The 25,685-nt window shown below is 51.3% G+C and overlaps 23 non-coding genes and 2 pseudogenes across 23 annotated transcripts; all 25 read right to left on the reverse strand.

Annotated features, from left to right (window-relative positions):
- Nucleotides 1-1,401: 1,401 nt before the first annotated feature.
- LOC138464783 (U2 spliceosomal RNA) lies at nt 1,402-1,592 on the reverse strand. The gene has a single exon (XR_011267364.1). It is a non-coding gene; the product is annotated as a U2 spliceosomal RNA (small nuclear RNA).
- A 623-nt stretch (nt 1,593-2,215) lies between these two features.
- Nucleotides 2,216-2,406, reverse strand: LOC138464794 (U2 spliceosomal RNA). The gene has a single exon (XR_011267375.1). It is a non-coding gene; the product is annotated as a U2 spliceosomal RNA (small nuclear RNA).
- A 623-nt stretch (nt 2,407-3,029) lies between these two features.
- LOC138460610 (U2 spliceosomal RNA) lies at nt 3,030-3,252 on the reverse strand (annotated as a pseudogene).
- Nucleotides 3,253-5,960: 2,708 nt separating this feature from the next.
- LOC138464805 (U2 spliceosomal RNA) lies at nt 5,961-6,151 on the reverse strand. The gene has a single exon (XR_011267386.1). It is a non-coding gene; the product is annotated as a U2 spliceosomal RNA (small nuclear RNA).
- A 623-nt stretch (nt 6,152-6,774) lies between these two features.
- Nucleotides 6,775-6,965, reverse strand: LOC138464816 (U2 spliceosomal RNA). The gene has a single exon (XR_011267397.1). It is a non-coding gene; the product is annotated as a U2 spliceosomal RNA (small nuclear RNA).
- A 623-nt stretch (nt 6,966-7,588) lies between these two features.
- On the reverse strand, nt 7,589-7,779 carry LOC138464827 (U2 spliceosomal RNA). Its single transcript, XR_011267408.1, has one exon. It is a non-coding gene; the product is annotated as a U2 spliceosomal RNA (small nuclear RNA).
- A 622-nt stretch (nt 7,780-8,401) lies between these two features.
- LOC138464838 (U2 spliceosomal RNA) lies at nt 8,402-8,592 on the reverse strand. The gene has a single exon (XR_011267419.1). It is a non-coding gene; the product is annotated as a U2 spliceosomal RNA (small nuclear RNA).
- A 623-nt stretch (nt 8,593-9,215) lies between these two features.
- On the reverse strand, nt 9,216-9,438 carry LOC138460622 (U2 spliceosomal RNA; annotated as a pseudogene).
- Nucleotides 9,439-12,146: 2,708 nt separating this feature from the next.
- Nucleotides 12,147-12,337, reverse strand: LOC138464860 (U2 spliceosomal RNA). Its single transcript, XR_011267441.1, has one exon. It is a non-coding gene; the product is annotated as a U2 spliceosomal RNA (small nuclear RNA).
- Nucleotides 12,338-12,960: 623 nt separating this feature from the next.
- Nucleotides 12,961-13,151, reverse strand: LOC138464871 (U2 spliceosomal RNA). Its single transcript, XR_011267452.1, has one exon. It is a non-coding gene; the product is annotated as a U2 spliceosomal RNA (small nuclear RNA).
- A 623-nt stretch (nt 13,152-13,774) lies between these two features.
- Nucleotides 13,775-13,965, reverse strand: LOC138464882 (U2 spliceosomal RNA). The gene has a single exon (XR_011267463.1). It is a non-coding gene; the product is annotated as a U2 spliceosomal RNA (small nuclear RNA).
- Nucleotides 13,966-14,588: 623 nt separating this feature from the next.
- LOC138464893 (U2 spliceosomal RNA) lies at nt 14,589-14,779 on the reverse strand. The gene has a single exon (XR_011267474.1). It is a non-coding gene; the product is annotated as a U2 spliceosomal RNA (small nuclear RNA).
- Nucleotides 14,780-15,401: 622 nt separating this feature from the next.
- On the reverse strand, nt 15,402-15,592 carry LOC138464904 (U2 spliceosomal RNA). Its single transcript, XR_011267485.1, has one exon. It is a non-coding gene; the product is annotated as a U2 spliceosomal RNA (small nuclear RNA).
- Nucleotides 15,593-16,215: 623 nt separating this feature from the next.
- Nucleotides 16,216-16,406, reverse strand: LOC138464915 (U2 spliceosomal RNA). Its single transcript, XR_011267496.1, has one exon. It is a non-coding gene; the product is annotated as a U2 spliceosomal RNA (small nuclear RNA).
- A 623-nt stretch (nt 16,407-17,029) lies between these two features.
- On the reverse strand, nt 17,030-17,221 carry LOC138460136 (U2 spliceosomal RNA). Its single transcript, XR_011262909.1, has one exon. It is a non-coding gene; the product is annotated as a U2 spliceosomal RNA (small nuclear RNA).
- Nucleotides 17,222-17,844: 623 nt separating this feature from the next.
- Nucleotides 17,845-18,035, reverse strand: LOC138464927 (U2 spliceosomal RNA). Its single transcript, XR_011267507.1, has one exon. It is a non-coding gene; the product is annotated as a U2 spliceosomal RNA (small nuclear RNA).
- A 613-nt stretch (nt 18,036-18,648) lies between these two features.
- Nucleotides 18,649-18,839, reverse strand: LOC138464938 (U2 spliceosomal RNA). Its single transcript, XR_011267518.1, has one exon. It is a non-coding gene; the product is annotated as a U2 spliceosomal RNA (small nuclear RNA).
- Nucleotides 18,840-19,462: 623 nt separating this feature from the next.
- Nucleotides 19,463-19,653, reverse strand: LOC138464949 (U2 spliceosomal RNA). The gene has a single exon (XR_011267529.1). It is a non-coding gene; the product is annotated as a U2 spliceosomal RNA (small nuclear RNA).
- A 622-nt stretch (nt 19,654-20,275) lies between these two features.
- On the reverse strand, nt 20,276-20,466 carry LOC138464960 (U2 spliceosomal RNA). Its single transcript, XR_011267540.1, has one exon. It is a non-coding gene; the product is annotated as a U2 spliceosomal RNA (small nuclear RNA).
- Nucleotides 20,467-21,089: 623 nt separating this feature from the next.
- On the reverse strand, nt 21,090-21,280 carry LOC138464982 (U2 spliceosomal RNA). Its single transcript, XR_011267562.1, has one exon. It is a non-coding gene; the product is annotated as a U2 spliceosomal RNA (small nuclear RNA).
- A 623-nt stretch (nt 21,281-21,903) lies between these two features.
- Nucleotides 21,904-22,095, reverse strand: LOC138460147 (U2 spliceosomal RNA). Its single transcript, XR_011262920.1, has one exon. It is a non-coding gene; the product is annotated as a U2 spliceosomal RNA (small nuclear RNA).
- A 623-nt stretch (nt 22,096-22,718) lies between these two features.
- On the reverse strand, nt 22,719-22,909 carry LOC138464993 (U2 spliceosomal RNA). The gene has a single exon (XR_011267573.1). It is a non-coding gene; the product is annotated as a U2 spliceosomal RNA (small nuclear RNA).
- A 623-nt stretch (nt 22,910-23,532) lies between these two features.
- Nucleotides 23,533-23,723, reverse strand: LOC138465004 (U2 spliceosomal RNA). Its single transcript, XR_011267584.1, has one exon. It is a non-coding gene; the product is annotated as a U2 spliceosomal RNA (small nuclear RNA).
- Nucleotides 23,724-24,346: 623 nt separating this feature from the next.
- On the reverse strand, nt 24,347-24,537 carry LOC138465015 (U2 spliceosomal RNA). The gene has a single exon (XR_011267595.1). It is a non-coding gene; the product is annotated as a U2 spliceosomal RNA (small nuclear RNA).
- A 623-nt stretch (nt 24,538-25,160) lies between these two features.
- Nucleotides 25,161-25,351, reverse strand: LOC138465026 (U2 spliceosomal RNA). The gene has a single exon (XR_011267606.1). It is a non-coding gene; the product is annotated as a U2 spliceosomal RNA (small nuclear RNA).
- Nucleotides 25,352-25,685: the final 334 nt, after the last annotated feature.

The following is a 25,685-nucleotide window of genomic DNA, read 5'->3' on the forward strand; positions in this document are numbered from 1 at the left end:
CACTGGCTGGTTGGGGTAATACAAATACCCATTCTGTTCCAAAATCTTAAACACCCCCGGGGGGTGATGTAAACCTCCAATGCCGTCTGGATGTTTCTTTAGCACCACAACAAATCTCCGATCACCGTTAAAATACCCAAATTTATTCCTTTGAACTTGACCTCCTCTCACTTCTTCACAATAATGCAATAACCAATTCCTAATTTTCTCTGCTGACACGAATGGATTGTACATATGTACAGTTAATGGAACAGTTTGTCGGACGAAACAAAGCTCCACCAGAACACCTTCCAAAATACTACTATTCTTCTTTTCCATTTTGTACACTTCATATGCACTCAAGGAAGAGACTTCGTCTACAAAAGTAATATCATACGTGCAAGCGTTTCTGTGCTCTTGCATACAATAAATTTTGTCTTTGTCTGCTTGTAAAGCCTCAAAAAGTACCTTATTAACAACATAGTCGAAATCCTTTACTTCTTGGAAATCCTTCTGGACGGCAATCCGAACTGAATATCTCAACTGCGTTGCCGGCGGTAAAACACGGGATGTTTCAGCCATGCTGGGGGAGTTCTCTGACGCGTTCCCCCTCAAATCTTCCACTCGAAACTCGTCCAGCCCGAAAGATTCTCCGGCCCTTCAAGGCATGATCAGTAGCCCACTCCCTGACCCGAAGGTCAGGGAGGCCAGCTGTAAAAGGAGTCTACCTTGGACTGGGCAAGCCAGACAGCTAAGGTGAATCCCGACACTTGATCATAGCCAAAAGGCCGAGAAGCGATGCCCACAAAAGCTTTGCCTGAAAGACTGCTGCTCGGCAGCTCCCCTGCTGACTCGGAGCAACGCTCTGCGGCAGAGCCCCAGATTCCTCGGCCAAGAATAGCATTTGCATGACCAGCATGCCCGGCGGTATGGTAAGCATATTTTGCATGGCTCCGCCCCAAGATTTACATGGGTCCCACAGCGCCTGGTGCGAGACGGCCAGACACAGGCTGCAGAGCTCCACCCAGCCAAGCTGCAGCCCGGCCTGGCACTGGCCCCGTCACCTAGCGGCCGAAAGTCACCCTCAGCTGCCCAGGAGATGCTCCCCCAAGTGCGTCCCCCTCAGATAAGGCTTGGCCGTTCGGGGCCGTTCGGGGACTTTCAGGGGTGAGGCAGGGCAAGGACAGTGTCCCCCATCTCCTCCTTGTGCTGCTGGCTGGCTGGCTGGCTCCTTTGCCTTGCTTTGCAGCTCCTGTGAAAAGCAAGCAAAAAGGGCAGACTTTTTTTTCCTCCCGTGACACAACAGCACCTTTTCCGAAACACTGGAAAAAAAAACACATTTAAACAAAAAAATATTGCAAAGTGCTCTTCTTTCAAGAATTGCTCAGTCTTTCTTTTTCACAGCATTGTTTTCCCCAAGTGGGGAAGTGCACCAGTCCTGGAGGTACTGCAATACCAAGTTGATGCGTGGAGTGGACAGAGCAAGCTCCCATTCCATCTCCCGGTTCCAAAAATCAATTTAATATATGGTCCCCAGATAGAGGACGTATCAGATATTAAACTGATAAGAACAGATACTACACTTGATCTTAGCCAAAAGGCCGAGAAGCGATGCCCACAAAAGCTTTGCCTGAAAGACTGCTGCTCGGCAGCTCCCCTGCTGACTCGGAGCAACGCTCTGCGGCAGAGCCCCAGATTCCTCGGCCAAGAATAGCATTTGCATGACCAGCATGCCCGGCGGTATGGTAAGCATATTTTGCATGGCTCCGCCCCAAGATTTCCATGGGTCCCACAGCGCCTGGTGCGAGACGGCCAGACACAGGCTGCAGAGCTCCACCCAGCCAAGCTGCAGCCCGGCCTGGCACTGGCCCCGTCACCTAGCGGCCGAAAGTCACCCTCAGCTGCCCAGGAGATGCTCCCCCAAGTGCGTCCCCCTCAGATAAGGCTTGGCCGTTCGGGGCCGTTCGGGGACTTTCAGGGGTGAGGCAGGGCAAGGACAGTGTCCCCCATCTCCTCCTTGTGCTGCTGGCTGGCTGGCTGGCTCCTTTGCCTTGCTTTGCAGCTCCTGTGAAAAGCAAGCAAAAAGGGCAGACTTTTTTTTCCTCCCGTGACACAACAGCACCTTTTCCGAAACACTGGAAAAAAAAAACACATTTAAACAAAAAAATATTGCAAAGTGCTCTTCTTTCAAGAATTGCTCAGTCTTTCTTTTTCACAGCATTGTTTTCCCCAAGTGGGGAAGTGCACCAGTCCTGGAGGTACTGCAATACCAAGTTGATGCGTGGAGTGGACAGAGCAAGCTCCCATTCCATCTCCCGGTTCCAAAAATCAATTTAATATATGGTCCCCAGATAGAGGACGTATCAGATATTAAACTGATAAGAACAGATACTACACTTGATCTTAGCCAAAAGGCCGAGAAGCGATGCCCACAAAAGCTTTGCCTGAAAGACTGCTGCTCGGCAGCTCCCCTGCTGACTCGGAGCAACGCTCTGCGGCAGAGCCCCAGATTCCTCGGCCAAGAATAGCATTTGCATGACCAGCATGCCCGGCGGTATGGTAAGCATATTTTGCATGGCTCCGCCCCAAGATTTCCATGGGTCCCACAGCGCCTGGTGCGAGACGGCCAGACACAGGCTGCAGAGCTCCACCCAGCCAAGCTGCAGCCCGGCCTGGCACTGGCCCCGTCACCTAGCGGCCGAAAGTCACCCTCAGCTGCCCAGGAGATGCTCCCCCAAGTGCGTCCCCCTCAGATAAGGCTTGGCCGTTCGGGGCCGTTCGGGGCCTTTCAGGGGTGAGGCAGGGCAAGGACAGTGTCCCCCATCTCCTCCTTGTGCTGCTGGCTGGCTGGCTGGCTCCTTTGCCTTGCTTTGCAGCTCCTGTGAAAAGCAAGCAAAAAGGGCAGACTTTTTTTTCCTCCCGTGACACAACAGCACCTTTTCCGAAACACTGGAAAAAAAAAACACATTTAAACAAAAAAATATTGCAAAGTGCTCTTCTTTCAAGAATTGCTCAGTCTTTCTTTTTCACAGCATTGTTTTCCCCAAGTGGGGAAGTGCACCAGTCCTGGAGGTACTGCAATACCAAGTTGATGCGTGGAGTGGACAGAGCAAGCTCCCATTCCATCTCCCGGTTCCAAAAATCAATTTAATATATGGTCCCCAGATAGAGGACGTATCAGATATTAAACTGATAAGAACAGATTTTTTCTTTTTTTTTTTTCGGTCTCCACTTCACCCCTTCAACCGTCCCAAACCTCCAATTTAAAAAAATGCCAATCAAAAAAATCCAAATCAAAAAGCCAATAAAAAATACACAAATTTAAAAAACACCAAATCAAAAAAAAACACCAAAAAATTCCAACTTCCTCAACAGACTATACAATTTTTTTTTTTTTTTTTTTCCCCCCTTTTCTTTTCCTTTTTTCTTTTCTTCACCTTTCATTTTATTTTATTCATTTTTCCTTATTTCTCACATCTTCTTTTCCCATTCCGGTACTATTTGAAAGATGCCTTCCCATCTCTAATGACTGACCGACTCCGGTCAGATCTCTGTCTCCTCAACTTTCGCTCAGTCTTCTTCAATAACCGAATATCCACCTCCTCGTTCTTCTCACTGTCCGATGCAGACTGCAAAACACCAGAACTATTCGACGTCTCCATCCCCTTAACTTGCCCCATTCCTTCAGCTTTTTTAATAACCACTCTTTCTCTCTTCAAAAGATTCTCGACATGCGATGTTAAAGAAGGGGGCAACACTGAATCTTGTTCAGCCGAAAAACCTCCCACCTCAGGGATCAAAGTACCTTCTCTCCCTACTGACTCCCTAGCCTGTGCCGCATCCTCTATCTCAAACTGCTCTCGTTTGTAAGCCCGATACGACCTGAATAACTCTTGATGGTCCTCTAAATCATCATCCTCCCATTCTCTATCAATCCGAGCTAGTAAATAACCTTCTGCAACCAATTTTTCACGCGCAGGAGAAAATATCCCCTCCTCTCCAAAGTCCTTCGGCCATTGTTCCATCATTTCCCTAACTTCATCTTCCGTTAACAACTTTCCAACATTCTCTGTAACCATCTCCTCCACCTGTTCCCCAACCACCAAACAAGCTGCGACCCCACCATCCTCCCGATTAATTCCACTGCCACTGGCTGTTTGAACATATGAATCTTTGTCTATCCCCTCCCTTCCACTAGCTGTTTGAGCAATATCTTCTTCATCTATACTCTCTGCAGATCCTTTCTCATCTACCGCTACAATTTTTCCCACATCATCTCCCCGTGCCGTATCCACGATTTCAACCAACTTCTCTTTCTTCCTCAAATCTTCCAACGTGCTAATCAGATTTGTCTCAACTTCACGAACCCCACTGTGAAAACCACCTTCACTAGCAGCTTGTGCATATGTACGCCGGGTAGTCGGGCATGACACTGCAACATGTCCTTCCATATCACAAACAGTACACATCAGCTTCTGATCACAGTCCACTATTTTATGGTCCGGATTACCACAATTCCAACATTTATCTTTCGGGCAATCCCGTTTTGCATGTCCAAACTGTCGACAAAACCTACAAAACACTGGCTGGTTGGGGTAATACAAATACCCATTCTGTTCCAAAATCTTAAACACCCCCGGGGGGTGATGTAAACCTCCAATGCCGTCTGGATGTTTCTTTAGCACCACAACAAATCTCCGATCACCGTTAAAATACCCAAATTTATTCCTTTGAACTTGACCTCCTCTCACTTCTTCACAATAATGCAATAACCAATTCCTAATTTTCTCTGCTGACACGAATGGATTGTACATATGTACAGTTAATGGAACAGTTTGTCGGACGAAACAAAGCTCCACCAGAACACCTTCCAAAATACTACTATTCTTCTTTTCCATTTTGTACACTTCATATGCACTCAAGGAAGAGACTTCGTCTACAAAAGTAATATCATACGTGCAAGCGTTTCTGTGCTCTTGCATACAATAAATTTTGTCTTTGTCTGCTTGTAAAGCCTCAAAAAGTACCTTATTAACAACATAGTCGAAATCCTTTACTTCTTGGAAATCCTTCTGGACGGCAATCCGAACTGAATATCTCAACTGCGTTGCCGGCGGTAAAACACGGGATGTTTCAGCCATGCTGGGGGAGTTCTCTGACGCGTTCCCCCTCAAATCTTCCACTCGAAACTCGTCCAGCCCGAAAGATTCTCCGGCCCTTCAAGGCATGATCAGTAGCCCACTCCCTGACCCGAAGGTCAGGGAGGCCAGCTGTAAAAGGAGTCTACCTTGGACTGGGCAAGCCAGACAGCTAAGGTGAATCCCGACACTTGATCATAGCCAAAAGGCCGAGAAGCGATGCCCACAAAAGCTTTGCCTGAAAGACTGCTGCTCGGCAGCTCCCCTGCTGACTCGGAGCAACGCTCTGCGGCAGAGCCCCAGATTCCTCGGCCAAGAATAGCATTTGCATGACCAGCATGCCCGGCGGTATGGTAAGCATATTTTGCATGGCTCCGCCCCAAGATTTACATGGGTCCCACAGCGCCTGGTGCGAGACGGCCAGACACAGGCTGCAGAGCTCCACCCAGCCAAGCTGCAGCCCGGCCTGGCACTGGCCCCGTCACCTAGCGGCCGAAAGTCACCCTCAGCTGCCCAGGAGATGCTCCCCCAAGTGCGTCCCCCTCAGATAAGGCTTGGCCGTTCGGGGCCGTTCGGGGACTTTCAGGGGTGAGGCAGGGCAAGGACAGTGTCCCCCATCTCCTCCTTGTGCTGCTGGCTGGCTGGCTGGCTCCTTTGCCTTGCTTTGCAGCTCCTGTGAAAAGCAAGCAAAAAGGGCAGACTTTTTTTTCCTCCCGTGACACAACAGCACCTTTTCCGAAACACTGGAAAAAAAAACACATTTAAACAAAAAAATATTGCAAAGTGCTCTTCTTTCAAGAATTGCTCAGTCTTTCTTTTTCACAGCATTGTTTTCCCCAAGTGGGGAAGTGCACCAGTCCTGGAGGTACTGCAATACCAAGTTGATGCGTGGAGTGGACAGAGCAAGCTCCCATTCCATCTCCCGGTTCCAAAAATCAATTTAATATATGGTCCCCAGATAGAGGACGTATCAGATATTAAACTGATAAGAACAGATACTACACTTGATCTTAGCCAAAAGGCCGAGAAGCGATGCCCACAAAAGCTTTGCCTGAAAGACTGCTGCTCGGCAGCTCCCCTGCTGACTCGGAGCAACGCTCTGCGGCAGAGCCCCAGATTCCTCGGCCAAGAATAGCATTTGCATGACCAGCATGCCCGGCGGTATGGTAAGCATATTTTGCATGGCTCCGCCCCAAGATTTCCATGGGTCCCACAGCGCCTGGTGCGAGACGGCCAGACACAGGCTGCAGAGCTCCACCCAGCCAAGCTGCAGCCCGGCCTGGCACTGGCCCCGTCACCTAGCGGCCGAAAGTCACCCTCAGCTGCCCAGGAGATGCTCCCCCAAGTGCGTCCCCCTCAGATAAGGCTTGGCCGTTCGGGGCCGTTCGGGGACTTTCAGGGGTGAGGCAGGGCAAGGACAGTGTCCCCCATCTCCTCCTTGTGCTGCTGGCTGGCTGGCTGGCTCCTTTGCCTTGCTTTGCAGCTCCTGTGAAAAGCAAGCAAAAAGGGCAGACTTTTTTTTCCTCCCGTGACACAACAGCACCTTTTCCGAAACACTGGAAAAAAAAAACACATTTAAACAAAAAAATATTGCAAAGTGCTCTTCTTTCAAGAATTGCTCAGTCTTTCTTTTTCACAGCATTGTTTTCCCCAAGTGGGGAAGTGCACCAGTCCTGGAGGTACTGCAATACCAAGTTGATGCGTGGAGTGGACAGAGCAAGCTCCCATTCCATCTCCCGGTTCCAAAAATCAATTTAATATATGGTCCCCAGATAGAGGACGTATCAGATATTAAACTGATAAGAACAGATACTACACTTGATCTTAGCCAAAAGGCCGAGAAGCGATGCCCACAAAAGCTTTGCCTGAAAGACTGCTGCTCGGCAGCTCCCCTGCTGACTCGGAGCAACGCTCTGCGGCAGAGCCCCAGATTCCTCGGCCAAGAATAGCATTTGCATGACCAGCATGCCCGGCGGTATGGTAAGCATATTTTGCATGGCTCCGCCCCAAGATTTCCATGGGTCCCACAGCGCCTGGTGCGAGACGGCCAGACACAGGCTGCAGAGCTCCACCCAGCCAAGCTGCAGCCCGGCCTGGCACTGGCCCCGTCACCTAGCGGCCGAAAGTCACCCTCAGCTGCCCAGGAGATGCTCCCCCAAGTGCGTCCCCCTCAGATAAGGCTTGGCCGTTCGGGGCCGTTCGAGGCCTTTCAGGGGTGAGGCAGGGCAAGGACAGTGTCCCCCATCTCCTCCTTGTGCTGCTGGCTGGCTGGCTGGCTCCTTTGCCTTGCTTTGCAGCTCCTGTGAAAAGCAAGCAAAAAGGGCAGACTTTTTTTTCCTCCCGTGACACAACAGCACCTTTTCCGAAACACTGGAAAAAAAAAACACATTTAAACAAAAAAATATTGCAAAGTGCTCTTCTTTCAAGAATTGCTCAGTCTTTCTTTTTCACAGCATTGTTTTCCCCAAGTGGGGAAGTGCACCAGTCCTGGAGGTACTGCAATACCAAGTTGATGCGTGGAGTGGACAGAGCAAGCTCCCATTCCATCTCCCGGTTCCAAAAATCAATTTAATATATGGTCCCCAGATAGAGGACGTATCAGATATTAAACTGATAAGAACAGATACTACACTTGATCTTAGCCAAAAGGCCGAGAAGCGATGCCCACAAAAGCTTTGCCTGAAAGACTGCTGCTCGGCAGCTCCCCTGCTGACTCGGAGCAACGCTCTGCGGCAGAGCCCCAGATTCCTCGGCCAAGAATAGCATTTGCATGACCAGCATGCCCGGCGGTATGGTAAGCATATTTTGCATGGCTCCGCCCCAAGATTTCCATGGGTCCCACAGCGCCTGGTGCGAGACGGCCAGACACAGGCTGCAGAGCTCCACCCAGCCAAGCTGCAGCCCGGCCTGGCACTGGCCCCGTCACCTAGCGGCCGAAAGTCACCCTCAGCTGCCCAGGAGATGCTCCCCCAAGTGCGTCCCCCTCAGATAAGGCTTGGCCGTTCGGGGCCGTTCGGGGCCTTTCAGGGGTGAGGCAGGGCAAGGACAGTGTCCCCCATCTCCTCCTTGTGCTGCTGGCTGGCTGGCTGGCTCCTTTGCCTTGCTTTGCAGCTCCTGTGAAAAGCAAGCAAAAAGGGCAGACTTTTTTTTCCTCCCGTGACACAACAGCACCTTTTCCGAAACACTGGAAAAAAAAACACATTTAAACAAAAAAATATTGCAAAGTGCTCTTCTTTCAAGAATTGCTCAGTCTTTCTTTTTCACAGCATTGTTTTCCCCAAGTGGGGAAGTGCACCAGTCCTGGAGGTACTGCAATACCAAGTTGATGCGTGGAGTGGACAGAGCAAGCTCCCATTCCATCTCCCGGTTCCAAAAATCAATTTAATATATGGTCCCCAGATAGAGGACGTATCAGATATTAAACTGATAAGAACAGATACTACACTTGATCTTAGCCAAAAGGCCGAGAAGCGATGCCCACAAAAGCTTTGCCTGAAAGACTGCTGCTCGGCAGCTCCCCTGCTGACTCGGAGCAACGCTCTGCGGCAGAGCCCCAGATTCCTCGGCCAAGAATAGCATTTGCATGACCAGCATGCCCGGCGGTATGGTAAGCATATTTTGCATGGCTCCGCCCCAAGATTTCCATGGGTCCCACAGCGCCTGGTGCGAGACGGCCAGACACAGGCTGCAGAGCTCCACCCAGAGAAGCTGCAGCCCGGCCTGGCACTGGCCCCGTCACCTAGCGGCCGAAAGTCACCCTCAGCTGCCCAGGAGATGCTCCCCCAAGTGCGTCCCCCTCAGATAAGGCTTGGCCGTTCGGGGCCGTTCGGGGCCTTTCAGGGGTGAGGCAGGGCAAGGACAGTGTCCCCCATCTCCTCCTTGTGCTGCTGGCTGGCTGGCTGGCTCCTTTGCCTTGCTTTGCAGCTCCTGTGAAAAGCAAGCAAAAAGGGCAGACTTTTTTTTCCTCCCGTGACACAACAGCACCTTTTCCGAAACACTGGAAAAAAAAAACACATTTAAACAAAAAAATATTGCAAAGTGCTCTTCTTTCAAGAATTGCTCAGTCTTTCTTTTTCACAGCATTGTTTTCCCCAAGTGGGGAAGTGCACCAGTCCTGGAGGTACTGCAATACCAAGTTGATGCGTGGAGTGGACAGAGCAAGCTCCCATTCCATCTCCCGGTTCCAAAAATCAATTTAATATATGGTCCCCAGATAGAGGACGTATCAGATATTAAACTGATAAGAACAGATTTTTTCTTTTTTTTTTTTCGGTCTCCACTTCACCCCTTCAACCGTCCCAAACCTCCAATTTAAAAAAATGCCAATCAAAAAAATCCAAATCAAAAAGCCAATAAAAAATACACAAATTTAAAAAACACCAAATCAAAAAAAAACACCAAAAAATTCCAACTTCCTCAACAGACTATACAATTTTTTTTTTTTTTTTTTTCCCCCCTTTTCTTTTCCTTTTTTCTTTTCTTCACCTTTCATTTTATTTTATTCATTTTTCCTTATTTCTCACATCTTCTTTTCCCATTCCGGTACTATTTGAAAGATGCCTTCCCATCTCTAATGACTGACCGACTCCGGTCAGATCTCTGTCTCCTCAACTTTCGCTCAGTCTTCTTCAATAACCGAATATCCACCTCCTCGTTCTTCTCACTGTCCGATGCAGACTGCAAAACACCAGAACTATTCGACGTCTCCATCCCCTTAACTTGCCCCATTCCTTCAGCTTTTTTAATAACCACTCTTTCTCTCTTCAAAAGATTCTCGACATGCGATGTTAAAGAAGGGGGCAACACTGAATCTTGTTCAGCCGAAAAACCTCCCACCTCAGGGATCAAAGTACCTTCTCTCCCTACTGACTCCCTAGCCTGTGCCGCATCCTCTATCTCAAACTGCTCTCGTTTGTAAGCCCGATACGACCTGAATAACTCTTGATGGTCCTCTAAATCATCATCCTCCCATTCTCTATCAATCCGAGCTAGTAAATAACCTTCTGCAACCAATTTTTCACGCGCAGGAGAAAATATCCCCTCCTCTCCAAAGTCCTTCGGCCATTGTTCCATCATTTCCCTAACTTCATCTTCCGTTAACAACTTTCCAACATTCTCTGTAACCATCTCCTCCACCTGTTCCCCAACCACCAAACAAGCTGCGACCCCACCATCCTCCCGATTAATTCCACTGCCACTGGCTGTTTGAACATATGAATCTTTGTCTATCCCCTCCCTTCCACTAGCTGTTTGAGCAATATCTTCTTCATCTATACTCTCTGCAGATCCTTTCTCATCTACCGCTACAATTTTTCCCACATCATCTCCCCGTGCCGTATCCACGATTTCAACCAACTTCTCTTTCTTCCTCAAATCTTCCAACGTGCTAATCAGATTTGTCTCAACTTCACGAACCCCACTGTGAAAACCACCTTCACTAGCAGCTTGTGCATATGTACGCCGGGTAGTCGGGCATGACACTGCAACATGTCCTTCCATATCACAAACAGTACACATCAGCTTCTGATCACAGTCCACTATTTTATGGTCCGGATTACCACAATTCCAACATTTATCTTTCGGGCAATCCCGTTTTGCATGTCCAAACTGTCGACAAAACCTACAAAACACTGGCTGGTTGGGGTAATACAAATACCCATTCTGTTCCAAAATCTTAAACACCCCCGGGGGGTGATGTAAACCTCCAATGCCGTCTGGATGTTTCTTTAGCACCACAACAAATCTCCGATCACCGTTAAAATACCCAAATTTATTCCTTTGAACTTGACCTCCTCTCACTTCTTCACAATAATGCAATAACCAATTCCTAATTTTCTCTGCTGACACGAATGGATTGTACATATGTACAGTTAATGGAACAGTTTGTCGGACGAAACAAAGCTCCACCAGAACACCTTCCAAAATACTACTATTCTTCTTTTCCATTTTGTACACTTCATATGCACTCAAGGAAGAGACTTCGTCTACAAAAGTAATATCATACGTGCAAGCGTTTCTGTGCTCTTGCATACAATAAATTTTGTCTTTGTCTGCTTGTAAAGCCTCAAAAAGTACCTTATTAACAACATAGTCGAAATCCTTTACTTCTTGGAAATCCTTCTGGACGGCAATCCGAACTGAATATCTCAACTGCGTTGCCGGCGGTAAAACACGGGATGTTTCAGCCATGCTGGGGGAGTTCTCTGACGCGTTCCCCCTCAAATCTTCCACTCGAAACTCGTCCAGCCCGAAAGATTCTCCGGCCCTTCAAGGCATGATCAGTAGCCCACTCCCTGACCCGAAGGTCAGGGAGGCCAGCTGTAAAAGGAGTCTACCTTGGACTGGGCAAGCCAGACAGCTAAGGTGAATCCCGACACTTGATCATAGCCAAAAGGCCGAGAAGCGATGCCCACAAAAGCTTTGCCTGAAAGACTGCTGCTCGGCAGCTCCCCTGCTGACTCGGAGCAACGCTCTGCGGCAGAGCCCCAGATTCCTCGGCCAAGAATAGCATTTGCATGACCAGCATGCCCGGCGGTATGGTAAGCATATTTTGCATGGCTCCGCCCCAAGATTTACATGGGTCCCACAGCGCCTGGTGCGAGACGGCCAGACACAGGCTGCAGAGCTCCACCCAGCCAAGCTGCAGCCCGGCCTGGCACTGGCCCCGTCACCTAGCGGCCGAAAGTCACCCTCAGCTGCCCAGGAGATGCTCCCCCAAGTGCGTCCCCCTCAGATAAGGCTTGGCCGTTCGGGGCCGTTCGGGGACTTTCAGGGGTGAGGCAGGGCAAGGACAGTGTCCCCCATCTCCTCCTTGTGCTGCTGGCTGGCTGGCTGGCTCCTTTGCCTTGCTTTGCAGCTCCTGTGAAAAGCAAGCAAAAAGGGCAGACTTTTTTTTCCTCCCGTGACACAACAGCACCTTTTCCGAAACACTGGAAAAAAAAACACATTTAAACAAAAAAATATTGCAAAGTGCTCTTCTTTCAAGAATTGCTCAGTCTTTCTTTTTCACAGCATTGTTTTCCCCAAGTGGGGAAGTGCACCAGTCCTGGAGGTACTGCAATACCAAGTTGATGCGTGGAGTGGACAGAGCAAGCTCCCATTCCATCTCCCGGTTCCAAAAATCAATTTAATATATGGTCCCCAGATAGAGGACGTATCAGATATTAAACTGATAAGAACAGATACTACACTTGATCTTAGCCAAAAGGCCGAGAAGCGATGCCCACAAAAGCTTTGCCTGAAAGACTGCTGCTCGGCAGCTCCCCTGCTGACTCGGAGCAACGCTCTGCGGCAGAGCCCCAGATTCCTCGGCCAAGAATAGCATTTGCATGACCAGCATGCCCGGCGGTATGGTAAGCATATTTTGCATGGCTCCGCCCCAAGATTTCCATGGGTCCCACAGCGCCTGGTGCGAGACGGCCAGACACAGGCTGCAGAGCTCCACCCAGCCAAGCTGCAGCCCGGCCTGGCACTGGCCCCGTCACCTAGCGGCCGAAAGTCACCCTCAGCTGCCCAGGAGATGCTCCCCCAAGTGCGTCCCCCTCAGATAAGGCTTGGCCGTTCGGGGCCGTTCGGGGACTTTCAGGGGTGAGGCAGGGCAAGGACAGTGTCCCCCATCTCCTCCTTGTGCTGCTGGCTGGCTGGCTGGCTCCTTTGCCTTGCTTTGCAGCTCCTGTGAAAAGCAAGCAAAAAGGGCAGACTTTTTTTTCCTCCCGTGACACAACAGCACCTTTTCCGAAACACTGGAAAAAAAAAACACATTTAAACAAAAAAATATTGCAAAGTGCTCTTCTTTCAAGAATTGCTCAGTCTTTCTTTTTCACAGCATTGTTTTCCCCAAGTGGGGAAGTGCACCAGTCCTGGAGGTACTGCAATACCAAGTTGATGCGTGGAGTGGACAGAGCAAGCTCCCATTCCATCTCCCGGTTCCAAAAATCAATTTAATATATGGTCCCCAGATAGAGGACGTATCAGATATTAAACTGATAAGAACAGATACTACACTTGATCTTAGCCAAAAGGCCGAGAAGCGATGCCCACAAAAGCTTTGCCTGAAAGACTGCTGCTCGGCAGCTCCCCTGCTGACTCGGAGCAACGCTCTGCGGCAGAGCCCCAGATTCCTCGGCCAAGAATAGCATTTGCATGACCAGCATGCCCGGCGGTATGGTAAGCATATTTTGCATGGCTCCGCCCCAAGATTTCCATGGGTCCCACAGCGCCTGGTGCGAGACGGCCAGACACAGGCTGCAGAGCTCCACCCAGCCAAGCTGCAGCCCGGCCTGGCACTGGCCCCGTCACCTAGCGGCCGAAAGTCACCCTCAGCTGCCCAGGAGATGCTCCCCCAAGTGCGTCCCCCTCAGATAAGGCTTGGCCGTTCGGGGCCGTTCGGGGCCTTTCAGGGGTGAGGCAGGGCAAGGACAGTGTCCCCCATCTCCTCCTTGTGCTGCTGGCTGGCTGGCTGGCTCCTTTGCCTTGCTTTGCAGCTCCTGTGAAAAGCAAGCAAAAAGGGCAGACTTTTTTTTCCTCCCGTGACACAACAGCACCTTTTCCGAAACACTGGAAAAAAAAAACACTTTTAAACAAAAAAATATTGCAAAGTGCTCTTCTTTCAAGAATTGCTCAGTCTTTCTTTTTCACAGCATTGTTTTCCCCAAGTGGGGAAGTGCACCAGTCCTGGAGGTACTGCAATACCAAGTTGATGCGTGGAGTGGACAGAGCAAGCTCCCATTCCATCTCCCGGTTCCAAAAATCAATTTAATATATGGTCCCCAGATAGAGGACGTATCAGATATTAAACTGATAAGAACAGATACTACACTTGATCTTAGCCAAAAGGCCGAGAAGCGATGCCCACAAAAGCTTTGCCTGAAAGACTGCTGCTCGGCAGCTCCCCTGCTGACTCGGAGCAACGCTCTGCGGCAGAGCCCCAGATTCCTCGGCCAAGAATAGCATTTGCATGACCAGCATGCCCGGCGGTATGGTAAGCATATTTTGCATGGCTCCGCCCCAAGATTTCCATGGGTCCCACAGCGCCTGGTGCGAGACGGCCAGACACAGGCTGCAGAGCTCCACCCAGCCAAGCTGCAGCCCGGCCTGGCACTGGCCCCGTCACCTAGCGGCCGAAAGTCACCCTCAGCTGCCCAGGAGATGCTCCCCCAAGTGCGTCCCCCTCAGATAAGGCTTGGCCGTTCGGGGCCGTTCGAGGCCTTTCAGGGGTGAGGCAGGGCAAGGACAGTGTCCCCCATCTCCTCCTTGTGCTGCTGGCTGGCTGGCTGGCTCCTTTGCCTTGCTTTGCAGCTCCTGTGAAAAGCAAGCAAAAAGGGCAGACTTTTTTTTCCTCCCGTGACACAACAGCACCTTTTCCGAAACACTGGAAAAAAAAAACACATTTAAACAAAAAAATATTGCAAAGTGCTCTTCTTTCAAGAATTGCTCAGTCTTTCTTTTTCACAGCATTGTTTTCCCCAAGTGGGGAAGTGCACCAGTCCTGGAGGTACTGCAATACCAAGTTGATGCGTGGAGTGGACAGAGCAAGCTCCCATTCCATCTCCCGGTTCCAAAAATCAATTTAATATATGGTCCCCAGATAGAGGACGTATCAGATATTAAACTGATAAGAACAGATACTACACTTGATCTTAGCCAAAAGGCCGAGAAGCGATGCCCACAAAAGCTTTGCCTGAAAGACTGCTGCTCGGCAGCTCCCCTGCTGACTCGGAGCAACGCTCTGCGGCAGAGCCCCAGATTCCTCGGCCAAGAATAGCATTTGCATGACCAGCATGCCCGGCGGTATGGTAAGCATATTTTGCATGGCTCCGCCCCAAGATTTCCATGGGTCCCACAGCGCCTGGTGCGAGACGGCCAGACACAGGCTGCAGAGCTCCACCCAGCCAAGCTGCAGCCCGGCCTGGCACTGGCCCCGTCACCTAGCGGCCGAAAGTCACCCTCAGCTGCCCAGGAGATGCTCCCCCAAGTGCGTCCCCCTCAGATAAGGCTTGGCCGTTCGGGGCCGTTCGGGGCCTTTCAGGGGTGAGGCAGGGCAAGGACAGTGTCCCCCATCTCCTCCTTGTGCTGCTGGCTGGCTGGCTGGCTCCTTTGCCTTGCTTTGCAGCTCCTGTGAAAAGCAAGCAAAAAGGGCAGACTTTTTTTTCCTCCCGTGACACAACAGCACCTTTTCCGAAACACTGGAAAAAAAAACACATTTAAACAAAAAAATATTGCAAAGTGCTCTTCTTTCAAGAATTGCTCAGTCTTTCTTTTTCACAGCATTGTTTTCCCCAAGTGGGGAAGTGCACCAGTCCTGGAGGTACTGCAATACCAAGTTGATGCGTGGAGTGGACAGAGCAAGCTCCCATTCCATCTCCCGGTTCCAAAAATCAATTTAATATATGGTCCCCAGATAGAGGACGTATCAGATATTAAACTGATAAGAACAGATACTACACTTGATCTTAGCCAAAAGGCCGAGAAGCGATGCCCACAAAAGCTTTGCCTGAAAGACTGCTGCTCGGCAGCTCCCCTGCTGACTCGGAGCAACGCTCTGCGGCAGAGCCCCAGATTCCTCGGCCAAGAATAGCATTTGCATGACCAGCATGCCCGGCGGTATGGTAAGCATATTTTGCATGGCTCCGCCCCAAGATTTCCATGGGTCCCACAGCGCCTGGTGCGAGACGGCCAGACACAGGCTGCAGAGCTCCACCCAGCCAAGCTGCAGCCCGGCCTGGCACTGGCCCCGTCACCTAGCGGCCGAAAGTCACCCTCAGCTGCCCAGGAGATGCTCCCCCAAGTGCGTCCCCCTCAGATAAGGCTTGGCCGTTCGGGGCCGTTCGGGGCCTTTCAGGGGTGAGGCAGGGCAAGGACAGTGTCCCCCATCTCCTCCTTGTGCTGCTGGCTGGCTGGCTGGCTCCTTTGCCTTGCTTTGCAGCTCCTGTGAAAAGCAAGCAAAAAGGGCAGACTTTTTTTTCCTCCCGTGACACAACAGCACCTTTTCCGAAACACTGGAAAAAAAAAACACTTTTAAACAAAAAAATATTGCAAAGTGCTCTTCTTTCAAGAATTGCTCAGTCTTTCTTTTTCACAGCATTGTTTTCCCCAAGTGGGGAAGTGCACCAGTCCTGGAGGTACTGCAATACCAAGTTGATGCGTGGAGTGGACAGAGCAAGCTCCCATTCCATCTCCCGGTTCCAAAAATCAATTTAATATATGGTCCCCAGATAGAGGACGTATCAGATATTAAACTGATAAGAACAGATACTACACTTGATCTTAGCCAAAAGGCCGAGAAGCGATGCCCACAAAAGCTTTGCCTGAAAGACTGCTGCTCGGCAGCTCCCCTGCTGACTCGGAGCAACGCTCTGCGGCAGAGCCCCAGATTCCTCGGCCAAGAATAGCATTTGCATGACCAGCATGCCCGGCGGTATGGTAAGCATATTTTGCATGGCTCCGCCCCAAGATTTCCATGGGTCCCACAGCGCCTGGTGCGAGACGGCCAGACACAGGCTGCAGAGCTCCACCCAGAGAAGCTGCAGCCCGGCCTGGCACTGGCCCCGTCACCTAGCGGCCGAAAGTCACCCTCAGCTGCCCAGGAGATGCTCCCCCAAGTGCGTCCCCCTCAGATAAGGCTTGGCCGTTCGGGGCCGTTCGGGGCCTTTCAGGGGTGAGGCAGGGCAAGGACAGTGTCCCCCATCTCCTCCTTGTGCTGCTGGCTGGCTGGCTGGCTCCTTTGCCTTGCTTTGCAGCTCCTGTGAAAAGCAAGCAAAAAGGGCAGACTTTTTTTTCCTCCCGTGACACAACAGCACCTTTTCCGAAACACTGGAAAAAAAAAACACATTTAAACAAAAAAATATTGCAAAGTGCTCTTCTTTCAAGAATTGCTCAGTCTTTCTTTTTCACAGCATTGTTTTCCCCAAGTGGGGAAGTGCACCAGTCCTGGAGGTACTGCAATACCAAGTTGATGCGTGGAGTGGACAGAGCAAGCTCCCATTCCATCTCCCGGTTCCAAAAATCAATTTAATATATGGTCCCCAGATAGAGGACGTATCAGATATTAAAACTGATAAGAACAGATACTACACTTGATCTTAGCCAAAAGGCCGAGAAGCGATGCCCACAAAAGCTTTGCCTGAAAGACTGCTGCTCGGCAGCTCCCCTGCTGACTCGGAGCAACGCTCTGCGGCAGAGCCCCAGATTCCTCGGCCAAGAATAGCATTTGCATGACCAGCATGCCCGGCGGTATGGTAAGCATATTTTGCATGGCTCCGCCCCAAGATTTCCATGGGTCCCACAGCGCCTGGTGCGAGACGGCCAGACACAGGCTGCAGAGCTCCACCCAGCCAAGCTGCAGCCCGGCCTGGCACTGGCCCCGTCACCTAGCGGCCGAAAGTCACCCTCAGCTGCCCAGGAGATGCTCCCCCAAGTGCGTCCCCCTCAGATAAGGCTTGGCCGTTCGGGGCCGTTCGGGGCCTTTCAGGGGTGAGGCAGGGCAAGGACAGTGTCCCCCATCTCCTCCTTGTGCTGCTGGCTGGCTGGCTGGCTCCTTTGCCTTGCTTTGCAGCTCCTGTGAAAAGCAAGCAAAAAGGGCAGACTTTTTTTTCCTCCCGTGACACAACAGCACCTTTTCCGAAACACTGGAAAAAAAAAACACATTTAAACAAAAAAATATTGCAAAGTGCTCTTCTTTCAAGAATTGCTCAGTCTTTCTTTTTCACAGCATTGTTTTCCCCAAGTGGGGAAGTGCACCAGTCCTGGAGGTACTGCAATACCAAGTTGATGCGTGGAGTGGACAGAGCAAGCTCCCATTCCATCTCCCGGTTCCAAAAATCAATTTAATATATGGTCCCCAGATAGAGGACGTATCAGATATTAAACTGATAAGAACAGATACTACACTTGATCTTAGCCAAAAGGCCGAGAAGCGATGCCCACAAAAGCTTTGCCTGAAAGACTGCTGCTCGGCAGCTCCCCTGCTGACTCGGAGCAACGCTCTGCGGCAGAGCCCCAGATTCCTCGGCCAAGAATAGCATTTGCATGACCAGCATGCCCGGCGGTATGGTAAGCATATTTTGCATGGCTCCGCCCCAAGATTTCCATGGGTCCCACAGCGCCTGGTGCGAGACGGCCAGACACAGGCTGCAGAGCTCCACCCAGCCAAGCTGCAGCCCGGCCTGGCACTGGCCCCGTCACCTAGCGGCCGAAAGTCACCCTCAGCTGCCCAGGAGATGCTCCCCCAAGTGCGTCCCCCTCAGATAAGGCTTGGCCGTTCGGGGCCTTTCAGGGGTGAGGCAGGGCAAGGACAGTGTCCCCCATCTCCTCCTTGTGCTGCTGGCTGGCTGGCTGGCTCCTTTGCCTTGCTTTGCAGCTCCTGTGAAAAGCAAGCAAAAAGGGCAGACTTTTTTTTCCTCCCGTGACACAACAGCACCTTTTCCGAAACACTGGAAAAAAAAAACACTTTTAAACAAAAAAATATTGCAAAGTGCTCTTCTTTCAAGAATTGCTCAGTCTTTCTTTTTCACAGCATTGTTTTCCCCAAGTGGGGAAGTGCACCAGTCCTGGAGGTACTGCAATACCAAGTTGATGCGTGGAGTGGACAGAGCAAGCTCCCATTCCATCTCCCGGTTCCAAAAATCAATTTAATATATGGTCCCCAGATAGAGGACGTATCAGATATTAAACTGATAAGAACAGATACTACACTTGATCTTAGCCAAAAGGCCGAGAAGCGATGCCCACAAAAGCTTTGCCTGAAAGACTGCTGCTCGGCAGCTCCCCTGCTGACTCGGAGCAACGCTCTGCGGCAGAGCCCCAGATTCCTCGGCCAAGAATAGCATTTGCATGACCAGCATGCCCGGCGGTATGGTAAGCATATTTTGCATGGCTCCGCCCCAAGATTTCCATGGGTCCCACAGCGCCTGGTGCGAGACGGCCAGACACAGGCTGCAGAGCTCCACCCAGCCAAGCTGCAGCCCGGCCTGGCACTGGCCCCGTCACCTAGCGGCCGAAAGTCACCCTCAGCTGCCCAGGAGATGCTCCCCCAAGTGCGTCCCCCTCAGATAAGGCTTGGCCGTTCGGGGCCGTTCGAGGCCTTTCAGGGGTGAGGCAGGGCAAGGACAGTGTCCCCCATCTCCTCCTTGTGCTGCTGGCTGGCTGGCTGGCTCCTTTGCCTTGCTTTGCAGCTCCTGTGAAAAGCAAGCAAAAAGGGCAGACTTTTTTTTCCTCCCGTGACACAACAGCACCTTTTCCGAAACACTGGAAAAAAAAAACACATTTAAACAAAAAAATATTGCAAAGTGCTCTTCTTTCAAGAATTGCTCAGTCTTTCTTTTTCACAGCATTGTTTTCCCCAAGTGGGGAAGTGCACCAGTCCTGGAGGTACTGCAATACCAAGTTGATGCGTGGAGTGGACAGAGCAAGCTCCCATTCCATCTCCCGGTTCCAAAAATCAATTTAATATATGGTCCCCAGATAGAGGACGTATCAGATATTAAACTGATAAGAACAGATACTACACTTGATCTTAGCCAAAAGGCCGAGAAGCGATGCCCACAAAAGCTTTGCCTGAAAGACTGCTGCTCGGCAGCTCCCCTGCTGACTCGGAGCAACGCTCTGCGGCAGAGCCCCAGATTCCTCGGCCAAGAATAGCATTTGCATGACCAGCATGCCCGGCGGTATGGTAAGCATATTTTGCATGGCTCCGCCCCAAGATTTCCATGGGTCCCACAGCGCCTGGTGCGAGACGGCCAGACACAGGCTGCAGAGCTCCACCCAGCCAAGCTGCAGCCCGGCCTGGCACTGGCCCCGTCACCTAGCGGCCGAAAGTCACCCTCAGCTGCCCAGGAGATGCTCCCCCAAGTGCGTCCCCCTCAGATAAGGCTTGGCCGTTCGGGGCCGTTCGGGGCCTTTCAGGGGTGAGGCAGGGCAAGGACAGTGTCCCCCATCTCCTCCTTGTGCTGCTGGCTGGCTGGCTGGCTCCTTTGCCTTGCTTTGCAGCTCCTGTGAAAAGCAAGCAAAAAGGGCAGACTTTTTTTTCCTCCCGTGACACAACAGCACCTTTTCCGAAACACTGGAAAAAAAAACACATTTAAACAAAAAAATATTGCAAAGTGCTCTTCTTTCAAGAATTGCTCAGTCTTTCTTTTTCACAGCATTGTTTTCCCCAAGTGGGGAAGTGCACCAGTCCTGGAGGTACTGCAATACCAAGTTGATGCGTGGAGTGGACAGAGCAAGCTCCCATTCCATCTCCCGGTTCCAAAAATCAATTTAATATATGGTCCCCAGATAGAGGACGTATCAGATATTAAACTGATAAGAACAGATACTACACTTGATCTTAGCCAAAAGGCCGAGAAGCGATGCCCACAAAAGCTTTGCCTGAAAGACTGCTGCTCGGCAGCTCCCCTGCTGACTCGGAGCAACGCTCTGCGGCAGAGCCCCAGATTCCTCGGCCAAGAATAGCATTTGCATGACCAGCATGCCCGGCGGTATGGTAAGCATATTTTGCATGGCTCCGCCCCAAGATTTCCATGGGTCCCACAGCGCCTGGTGCGAGACGGCCAGACACAGGCTGCAGAGCTCCACCCAGAGAAGCTGCAGCCCGGCCTGGCACTGGCCCCGTCACCTAGCGGCCGAAAGTCACCCTCAGCTGCCCAGGAGATGCTCCCCCAAGTGCGTCCCCCTCAGATAAGGCTTGGCCGTTCGGGGCCGTTCGGGGCCTTTCAGGGGTGAGGCAGGGCAAGGACAGTGTCCCCCATCTCCTCCTTGTGCTGCTGGCTGGCTGGCTGGCTCCTTTGCCTTGCTTTGCAGCTCCTGTGAAAAGCAAGCAAAAAGGGCAGACTTTTTTTTCCTCCCGTGACACAACAGCACCTTTTCCGAAACACTGGAAAAAAAAAACACATTTAAACAAAAAAATATTGCAAAGTGCTCTTCTTTCAAGAATTGCTCAGTCTTTCTTTTTCACAGCATTGTTTTCCCCAAGTGGGGAAGTGCACCAGTCCTGGAGGTACTGCAATACCAAGTTGATGCGTGGAGTGGACAGAGCAAGCTCCCATTCCATCTCCCGGTTCCAAAAATCAATTTAATATATGGTCCCCAGATAGAGGACGTATCAGATATTAAACTGATAAGAACAGATACTACACTTGATCTTAGCCAAAAGGCCGAGAAGCGATGCCCACAAAAGCTTTGCCTGAAAGACTGCTGCTCGGCAGCTCCCCTGCTGACTCGGAGCAACGCTCTGCGGCAGAGCCCCAGATTCCTCGGCCAAGAATAGCATTTGCATGACCAGCATGCCCGGCGGTATGGTAAGCATATTTTGCATGGCTCCGCCCCAAGATTTCCATGGGTCCCACAGCGCCTGGTGCGAGACGGCCAGACACAGGCTGCAGAGCTCCACCCAGAGAAGCTGCAGCCCGGCCTGGCACTGGCCCCGTCACCTAGCGGCCGAAAGTCACCCTCAGCTGCCCAGGAGATGCTCCCCCAAGTGCGTCCCCCTCAGATAAGGCTTGGCCGTTCGGGGCCGTTCGGGGCCTTTCAGGGGTGAGGCAGGGCAAGGACAGTGTCCCCCATCTCCTCCTTGTGCTGCTGGCTGGCTGGCTGGCTCCTTTGCCTTGCTTTGCAGCTCCTGTGAAAAGCAAGCAAAAAGGGCAGACTTTTTTTTCCTCCCGTGACACAACAGCACCTTTTCCGAAACACTGGAAAAAAAAAACACATTTAAACAAAAAAATATTGCAAAGTGCTCTTCTTTCAAGAATTGCTCAGTCTTTCTTTTTCACAGCATTGTTTTCCCCAAGTGGGGAAGTGCACCAGTCCTGGAGGTACTGCAATACCAAGTTGATGCGTGGAGTGGACAGAGCAAGCTCCCATTCCATCTCCCGGTTCCAAAAATCAATTTAATATATGGTCCCCAGATAGAGGACGTATCAGATATTAAAACTGATAAGAACAGATACTACACTTGATCTTAGCCAAAAGGCCGAGAAGCGATGCCCACAAAAGCTTTGCCTGAAAGACTGCTGCTCGGCAGCTCCCCTGCTGACTCGGAGCAACGCTCTGCGGCAGAGCCCCAGATTCCTCGGCCAAGAATAGCATTTGCATGACCAGCATGCCCGGCGGTATGGTAAGCATATTTTGCATGGCTCCGCCCCAAGATTTCCATGGGTCCCACAGCGCCTGGTGCGAGACGGCCAGACACAGGCTGCAGAGCTCCACCCAGCCAAGCTGCAGCCCGGCCTGGCACTGGCCCCGTCACCTAGCGGCCGAAAGTCACCCTCAGCTGCCCAGGAGATGCTCCCCCAAGTGCGTCCCCCTCAGATAAGGCTTGGCCGTTCGGGGCCGTTCGGGGCCTTTCAGGGGTGAGGCAGGGCAAGGACAGTGTCCCCCATCTCCTCCTTGTGCTGCTGGCTGGCTGGCTGGCTCCTTTGCCTTGCTTTGCAGCTCCTGTGAAAAGCAAGCAAAAAGGGCAGACTTTTTTTTCCTCCCGTGACACAACAGCACCTTTTCCGAAACACTGGAAAAAAAAAACACATTTAAACAAAAAAATATTGCAAAGTGCTCTTCTTTCAAGAATTGCTCAGTCTTTCTTTTTCACAGCATTGTTTTCCCCAAGTGGGGAAGTGCACCAGTCCTGGAGGTACTGCAATACCAAGTTGATGCGTGGAGTGGACAGAGCAAGCTCCCATTCCATCTCCCGGTTCCAAAAATCAATTTAATATATGGTCCCCAGATAGAGGACGTATCAGATATTAAACTGATAAGAACAGATACTACACTTGATCTTAGCCAAAAGGCCGAGAAGCGATGCCCACAAAAGCTTTGCCTGAAAGACTGCTGCTCGGCAGCTCCCCTGCTGACTCGGAGCAACGCTCTGCGGCAGAGCCCCAGATTCCTCGGCCAAGAATAGCATTTGCATGACCAGCATGCCCGGCGGTATGGTAAGCATATTTTGCATGGCTCCGCCCCAAGATTTCCATGGGTCCCACAGCGCCTGGTGCGAGACGGTCAGACACAGGCTGCAGAGCTCCACCCAGAGAAGCTGCAGCCCGGCCTGGCACTGGCCCCGTCACCTAGCGGCCGAAAGTCACCCTCAGCTGCCCAGGAGATGCTCCCCCAAGTGCGTCCCCCTCAGATAAGGCTTGGCCGTTCGGGGCCGTTCGGGGCCTTTCAGGGGTGAGGCAGGGCAAGGACAGTGTCCCCCATCTCCTCCTTGTGCTGCTGGCTGGCTGGCTGGCTCCTTTGCCTTGCTTTGCAGCTCCTGTGAAAAGCAAGCAAAAAGGGCAGACTTTTTTTTCCTCCCGTGACACAACAGCACCTTTTCCGAAACACTGGAAAAAAAAAACACATTTAAACAAAAAAATATTGCAAAGTGCTCTTCTTTCAAGAATTGCTCAGTCTTTCTTTTTCACAGCATTGTTTTCCCCAAGTGGGGAAGTGCACCAGTCCTGGAGGTACTGCAATACCAAGTTGATGCGTGGAGTGGACAGAGCAAGCTCCCATTCCATCTCCCGGTTCCAAAAATCAATTTAATATATGGTCCCCAGATAGAGGACGTATCAGATATTAAACTGATAAGAACAGATACTACACTTGATCTTAGCCAAAAGGCCGAGAAGCGATGCCCACAAAAGCTTTGCCTGAAAGACTGCTGCTCGGCAGCTCCCCTGCTGACTCGGAGCAACGCTCTGCGGCAGAGCCCCAGATTCCTCGGCCAAGAATAGCATTTGCATGACCAGCATGCCCGGCGGTATGGTAAGCATATTTTGCATGGCTCCGCCCCAAGATTTCCATGGGTCCCACAGCGCCTGGTGCGAGACGGCCAGACACAGGCTGCAGAGCTCCACCCAGAGAAGCTGCAGCCTGGCCTGGCACTGGCCCCGTCACCTAGCGGCCGAAAGTCACCCTCAGCTGCCCAGGAGATGCTCCCCCAAGTGCGTCCCCCTCAGATAAGGCTTGGCCGTTCGGGGCCGTTCGGGGCCTTTCAGGGGTGAGGCAGGGCAAGGACAGTGTCCCCCATCTCCTCCTTGTGCTGCTGGCTGGCTGGCTGGCTCCTTTGCCTTGCTTTGCAGCTCCTGTGAAAAGCAAGCAAAAAGGGCAGACTTTTTTTTCCTCCCGTGACACAACAGCACCTTTTCCGAAACACTGGAAAAAAAAAACACATTTAAACAAAAAAATATTGCAAAGTGCTCTTCTTTCAAGAATTGCTCAGTCTTTCTTTTTCACAGCATTGTTTTCCCCAAGTGGGGAAGTGCACCAGTCCTGGAGGTACTGCAATACCAAGTTGATGCGTGGAGTGGACAGAGCAAGCTCCCATTCCATCTCCCGGTTCCAAAAATCAATTTAATATATGGTCCCCAGATAGAGGACGTATCAGATATTAAACTGATAAGAACAGATACTACACTTGATCTTAGCCAAAAGGCCGAGAAGCGATGCCCACAAAAGCTTTGCCTGAAAGACTGCTGCTCGGCAGCTCCCCTGCTGACTCGGAGCAACGCTCTGCGGCAGAGCCCCAGATTCCTCGGCCAAGAATAGCATTTGCATGACCAGCATGCCCGGCGGTATGGTAAGCATATTTTGCATGGCTCCGCCCCAAGATTTCCATGGGTCCCACAGCGCCTGGTGCGAGACGGCCAGACACAGGCTGCAGAGCTCCACCCAGAGAAGCTGCAGCCCGGCCTGGCACTGGCCCCGTCACCTAGCGGCCGAAAGTCACCCTCAGCTGCCCAGGAGATGCTCCCCCAAGTGCGTCCCCCTCAGATAAGGCTTGGCCGTTCGGGGCCGTTCGGGGCCTTTCAGGGGTGAGGCAGGGCAAGGACAGTGTCCCCCATCTCCTCCTTGTGCTGCTGGCTGGCTGGCTGGCTCCTTTGCCTTGCTTTGCAGCTCCTGTGAAAAGCAAGCAAAAAGGGCAGACTTTTTTTTCCTCCCGTGACACAACAGCACCTTTTCCGAAACACTGGAAAAAAAAAACACATTTAAACAAAAAAATATTGCAAAGTGCTCTTCTTTCAAGAATTGCTCAGTCTTTCTTTTTCACAGCATTGTTTTCCCCAAGTGGGGAAGTGCACCAGTCCTGGAGGTACTGCAATACCAAGTTGATGCGTGGAGTGGACAGAGCAAGCTCCCATTCCATCTCCCGGTTCCAAAAATCAATTTAATATATGGTCCCCAGATAGAGGACGTATCAGATATTAAACTGATAAGAACAGATACTACACTTGATCTTAGCCAAAAGGCCGAGAAGCGATGCCCACAAAAGCTTTGCCTGAAAGACTGCTGCTCGGCAGCTCCCCTGCTGACTCGGAGCAACGCTCTGCGGCAGAGCCCCAGATTCCTCGGCCAAGAATAGCATTTGCATGACCAGCATGCCCGGCGGTATGGTAAGCATATTTTGCATGGCTCCGCCCCAAGATTTCCATGGGTCCCACAGCGCCTGGTGCGAGACGGCCAGACACAGGCTGCAGAGCTCCACCCAGAGAAGCTGCAGCCCGGCCTGGCACTGGCCCCGTCACCTAGCGGCCGAAAGTCACCCTCAGCTGCCCAGGAGATGCTCCCCCAAGTGCGTCCCCCTCAGATAAGGCT

The sequence above is a fragment of the Ambystoma mexicanum genome, chromosome 1p (assembly GCF_040938575.1).
Source record: "Ambystoma mexicanum isolate Mex_15411 chromosome 1p, UKY_AmexF1_1, whole genome shotgun sequence".
Lineage (NCBI taxonomy): Eukaryota > Metazoa > Chordata > Amphibia > Caudata > Ambystomatidae > Ambystoma > Ambystoma mexicanum.